This window comes from Mus caroli, chromosome 9 (genome assembly GCF_900094665.2).
Source record: "Mus caroli chromosome 9, CAROLI_EIJ_v1.1, whole genome shotgun sequence".
In the NCBI taxonomy this organism is placed as follows: Eukaryota; Metazoa; Chordata; class Mammalia; order Rodentia; family Muridae; genus Mus; species Mus caroli.
The window spans coordinates 97557704-97563502 of record NC_034578.1 but is presented as its reverse complement, the minus strand read 5'-3'; the positions used below and the strand labels follow the sequence as shown (position 1 = coordinate 97563502).

At 47.0% G+C, this 5799-nt stretch overlaps 1 protein-coding gene across 1 annotated transcript in view; it reads left to right on the top strand.

Annotated features, from left to right (window-relative positions):
* Ephb1 (EPH receptor B1) overlaps positions 1 to 5799 on the top strand; it is a 431927-nt gene that overhangs the window by 224657 nt on the left and 201471 nt on the right. The window lies entirely within an intron of this gene.

The window sequence follows — 5799 nt, the reverse complement described above, 5'->3', positions numbered from 1 at the left end:
CTCTCTCTCTCCCTCTCTCTCTCCCTCTCTCTCTCCCTCTCTCTCTCCCTCCCTCCCTCCCTCCCTCTCTCCCTTCTTCCCTCTCTCCCTCTCTCCCTCTCTCTCTCTCAATCCAGTGAAAGAAAAACAGGGCTAGAAACCATATCTTGTATTCCTGAATTTCTGCTGGAAAGAAATGAGCCACTTCAAAGCTGAGATGATTTATTGGATAAATATATATTTAGGTATTTGGGGACTTTAAATGTATATGATTTACTAGAGAAATAGGGGGCATCTTTCGGAATCCACTATACAGAGAAATATTGACACAATTTCAACTGTATATTTATATCTCTGATAAGTCAGCCTGCCTCTTTCAGACCTTCATGCTCCACTGGACATAAAATATGCACCTCCCGTCTGGGGAGGGCAAGGGGCAGCGGGCTTAAAAGTCTAGCCAGGTCTATCAAGAGGATCTCAGAGGAGGGTACCTGTGTGCCGCTGAGGCTGGGTCTGGCTGCTGTGTGAGGCTGCAGCCTCTGGACTGCGTGTCTCTATAAACAGTTTCTGAATGCTGTGAGAGAGATGTGCTGTCAGCTAGGGGTGGGTGTGGGGCATTTGGAGTGGGGAGACCAGAGACTGAAACCCCTGCTTGAAAACATGCAGCAATCTGGGTAGATGGATCCTGGGGGAATTGACAGTCAAGTCATCTTGCTTACTTTCTTGACTAGACAAGATCTCAAATTGCAGTAGCCACAGGGACCCTGGACAGAGAATCTGCCAAAGCACCTGTTGTGACTCCTCCTTGCAGCAGGTGCTTTCTGAGGTCCCAAGATGAGGGCTGTAAATATGGGAGCAGATGGGGAAGAGGCACCCCCTGCCCCCGTGTAGCTGACTTGCCAGTATGACATCATGTCACCTGAAAGCTGTGGGGGAATCTCTCTCAGCTTAGGCCCTTCTCTGTAGGGCTTGAGTAAAGCAGAAGGAAGGAGGGTAGCTGATATAGACAGATTGCTGAGCACAATTGAAGGATGTAGTTTCTCTGTGACATCCCAGCTTCAGAGACGGTCTCAGTGCTCAGCAGTGACTAGGGCTGGAGTAAGTCCCCCCTCAGCTTACCCTGGTCCTGCTGCTAGCCAACCCTGTATATTCCTAGAGCCAATCCCGGACTTGCACTCCCTGCTTCTGTATTCTGAGCTCATTCTTCTCACCCCATTATGGTTTGGAGTCATGTGGCTTTTACTGGGGTTGGGGGAGGGTCTGCAACCCACCTGGAGCAAGAACAGGTTGTTCCAAACAATCCTCCTGCCTTCTACTTTTTTCTCCCCTCAGAGAGGCTGTGTGGCAACCCGCCATCATCCCTGCTCCGGGCTCTGGGGTGTCCTTTGTCCCACAGGGCTTTGTCTTCTGTCCCTTTCCCCTGAGAGGAACTGGGCTTTTTCACCTGCAGAGCTGGAAGTTCACTGCCTAGTGCCATAGAAAGGGAAGCCAGGCTTGTAGAGGAAAATAAGGAAATGCTCCTTATTCTAAGCCAGTATTTACAATAATTACATATGATGGTAAATGGAATTGGGAAAAGTGAATTACCTTTAATCAGGGGGTCCTTTATTCTTAAAGTACACCCTAGGGTGTGAGTCCTTGGCTAATTAGAGAAGCAAGCTGAAATCCAGTGTGCTGTGTGCTTCAGCCTGGAGCCCCACTAGGACCCCATTCACCACCAGTGCAGCCCATCTTATGACCACTCCCGAGGGATCTGGATCCTCAGCTGGGAAAGGCCAGCAGCGGGAGACCTGCTGTCCACTGGCTGTGTTTTCTGCCACAGTAGATGTCCTTCCACGACGGATAAATCATCAGCCGTCCCCAAAAGCCCCCGAGCGTGTGTAGGGGCCAGGCAACCAGCCCATGGAGGGCTCTGCGTTTGAGACAGGCATTCTGCATGGCCTCCAACCAGAGAGGTCTGGCAGCAGGAGCAGTTGGTTCATGTGACCTGCCAAAGTATCAAGTCTGGCTAGATTGAAAACTCTCAGAGAAAGAGTGTATCCAGCAATACAAGTCCTCTGTGCACTAAAAAAAAAAATGCATTTAGATACATCTCCATATCTCCATCCCAACCCCCACTCCGCTTCCATCCCTCTTTCTGTCCCTTCCTTCCACTTATCCATTTATTCACTTACTCATAGGTGTGTACCACGTACTTCCTACTAGCTGCCTGAATTTAGGGTAAGTGTTGAAGATAGAGCTGAGAAGCTACTCCTGACACGCCCAGGAGAACATCTTTGGGCAAAGAAGACCCCTGGAGGTGGTTGCATTAGGATAGCTTTCTGTTTCCCAGACGGATCCATTCAGACAGATGAATCCAGGCTAAGTGGGCAGGACCAGAGCTGAGGGAATGGTCAGTAGACCTCAGACAAGAGTATCGATTGATACTCTGTAACTGGATCTTCTTAAGAAGGGAGAAGCAGGGAGGGGATGGGGGCATCCTGTCATGGGATGCAGCCACCCTCAGGCCAGGCTTGGCAATAAATTTTAAAAAATTGCACATGCAAAGGGGGTAGAGCAAGAACCAAGGCCTGGAAGCAAAACAAAGATTTTCAGCACAGCAAATTGCTCTGAGACTCAATCTTCTTACTCCCGATGCACAGGGAATGAGACATCTATCCCATGTTTCAAATCTCCACCAGGCAGAAGGGATGCTGGGATCAGACTCGGGCCTCTGGGAAGGATTTGATAGAATACTCGATGGTCTTGGCCTCAAAATTTGGGAACAGTTCCAGCCAGCAGGGAGCTATCCCTCAGGGGACAGATGTTTTGTGAAGGGGAAAAAAAAAATCACTCCCTCCCTTCAGGTGTGTATGAGAGAAAATGACTGCTTTTGCATGAATTTGGCTTCTAAAGGTCATTGATGTTACTTTCCAACATAAAAGATTTGGAAATCATGGATAGCTACGCTATTTTCTAACAGGGAAATTGTGGTCCAGACAGTCTATGCGAGCAGTCCTTATGCGTTCCTGTATCATCTAGATCTTCCTGTTTAGTGGGTGTTCCGCAAACTTGGTGAGCAGGGGTGGTTGAACAAATCAGAGTGCTCTACTGTGTCTGTGGCACACTTGGGCTTACTGTCTCATTATACACAAGCCACGAGGCACACGGGTAAAATATGGATTTCATACTTCCTGGTGTGTGTGTGTGTGTGTGTATGAATGTTTGTGCTCCTATGTGTACAGATGCATTTGTGAAGGCCAGAAGTCAGCGTCTGCTGTGTCTTCCTCAGTCATTCTTCACGTTGTTATTTGAGACAAGGCTTCTCAGTGAACATGGAGCTCACTTATTCAACCAGCTGGCCAGCAATCCATAGGGGTTGCTCCACACTCCAGGTACTTGGATGACAGACATGTTCAGTTGTCCTCAGATCCAAACTCTCATACTTGTATGCTTTACTGACAGGGTCCTAGCTCTGTGTCTCAGGAATTCTGAAGTTAAGGTTAGAAAAACCGTCCGATGGTCTCCTAGTCAGTCTTCACCCCCTTTACTGCATGTGGTCTTTGTCCGGCTTGTCACAGACTTCTCATATGCCCCCTCCTACAGTCTTGCTCCTCCTAAGATCCTCCCTGAAATAAGGTGTGAGGGCTGAGTTAGTCATTTGCCACCTCAGAGGCTAGTCCCCACTTGTTTGACACAGCCTGGCCAAGCCATGGTTATAAGTAACCCTGAAGCAGGAGCTACAAGAGCTCAGAGAATAATGTCACTGCTCTAGTAGGTCACTGCTCTGCCCAGCCCCAAAGATAATGAGAAGGAGGGCTCTTTCTAAACCATAAGGCACTGTATCTATATTCGAAAGGCATTCTTCTCCGTAGGGTGAGGAGGAGAAATCCGCCTGAATCCTCCTGATAACAATTTTACATCTATAATTCCTTCCTCTTCCTACAGCATTGGAATTTGATGGGGATTAGCAGTGGCCAGCTGCAGAATGCCAGAGCCCCTTAGGAAAGGCTCAGCTAGGACTTTACTTAATGAATACTTTCAGAGGGGATTTTCTTTTGTGACAAAAAAAAAAAAAAAAAAAAAAGGCTGCTGCTAAGAGATGGGTTCCACTGCCTGAGGCCCCTTCCTGGGGCTTCTGAGGTTTAGGTAAATGAGTGAGGCAGGGGAGGGGAGGTGGGTTACACACTCAGGGTTTTGAAGTGCTGGGTATGTTTCGTATGGACAGTGCAGAGATGTGGGAGGGGCGGTACTAGGGTTGAGGGCCTTCACTGAAGTTATTTCCTCAGATGCAAATATCCCTCCTGACTCTTTATAAAGAACCCCATGTTACTCTCCCCCACTACCCCTCAGCATTCTCTAGGAAGAGGATGAGGAGGGATCCGGACTTTCAAGGTCTGCAGGCAAGAAGCCAAACACCTGAAGCAACAGATTTGAGATGGCAAGGAGAGCTTTTCAGATCAGATCTGGGATGTCCAGTTATATTGACATTTGGGAGTATGTCTGTCCCTGTCTCCCTCTGTTTCAGGTTGCCCTAACAGAATAGCAGAGACTGGATCAGCTATAAATGAATAGAAAATTTATTGGCTCAGAGATCTAGAAGCTGGGACATCTTGGATAGAGGGTGTAGCTATGTTTGGCTAAAGCCGTCTTGCTGTGTTTAGTGACTTACATGGGATGGGGGTGGGAGGAGAGGGAGAGACAGTGATTCCCTTTTAAAGACTCTAACTCCCACAACAACACCATAAATCTGATCCAGAGGATAGAGTCCTCCAAGGCTGAACCATCTCCCTTCAAGCTCCTCTGGAACACTTGCATTAGAGATTAAAGCTCCCGACTCGGGATTTTGGGGTGCAGTCAAACCAGGTAAGTGCCAAATGGATTTCATGCAAGGAATACATTTTTGTGTGTCTCCCATGCAATATTTAGAGTACACATTTAAAAAGGGGGGGGGTTCTTTATGGTTTGTCTGAAATTTCCATTAGGCTAGATGGCCTGTGTGTTTGCTAGGGAAGTCCCTCATCTCTGCTGATGGCTTCTTTCTTGCTGTGCTGCTTCAGGGTCGTGTTCTCTGAGCTGCATTGCTGAGTTTGCCTTCCTTAGGGTGCTTGTTTACTCCAGAGCAAGACACTTGCACCTAAGTGGGCAAGCTGTCCCCATATTTATTTTTTTTCTGGTTCACCCAAGTAGCTAGCGCATCTCCCAAATGATGGAAAGAAGCCTTGTGATCCATGTCCCAGGGTTTCTTCTTTACTTGTTTGGACAGCTTTGCACAGCAAGCAAATGCTCGAATTCTGCATTACATTTGTAAAAGCCCACTGCCCACTTGCAGGATGACATCCCCTTGCCCCTGTCCTCCATTTATACTAAAGGGAGTACGGAAAATTTGAGACCCTAATTAGAGTTTGGTAATTTTCTCTCTTGACTTTTTCGAGTTAGTACATAAGAGTAAGCTGAGCTTTTTTTGGTTGGGAGACTATTGATGACTGCTTCTATTTCTTTAGGGGAAATGGGACTGTTTAGATCGTTAATCTGCTCCTGATTTAACTTTGGTACCTGGTATCTGTCTAGGAAGTTGTCCATTTCATCCAGGTTTTCCAGTTTTGCTGAGTATAGCCTTTTGTAGTAGGATCTGATAATGTTTTGGATTTTCTCAGGATCTGTTGTTATGTCTCCTTTTTCATTTCTGATTTTGTTAATTAGGATACTGTCCCTGTGCCCTCTAGTTAGTCTGGCTAAGGGTTTATCTATCTTGTTGATTTTCTCAAAAAAACAAAAACAAAACCAAAAACAAAACAGCTCCTGGTTTGGTTGATTCTTTGAATAGTTCTTTTTGTTTTC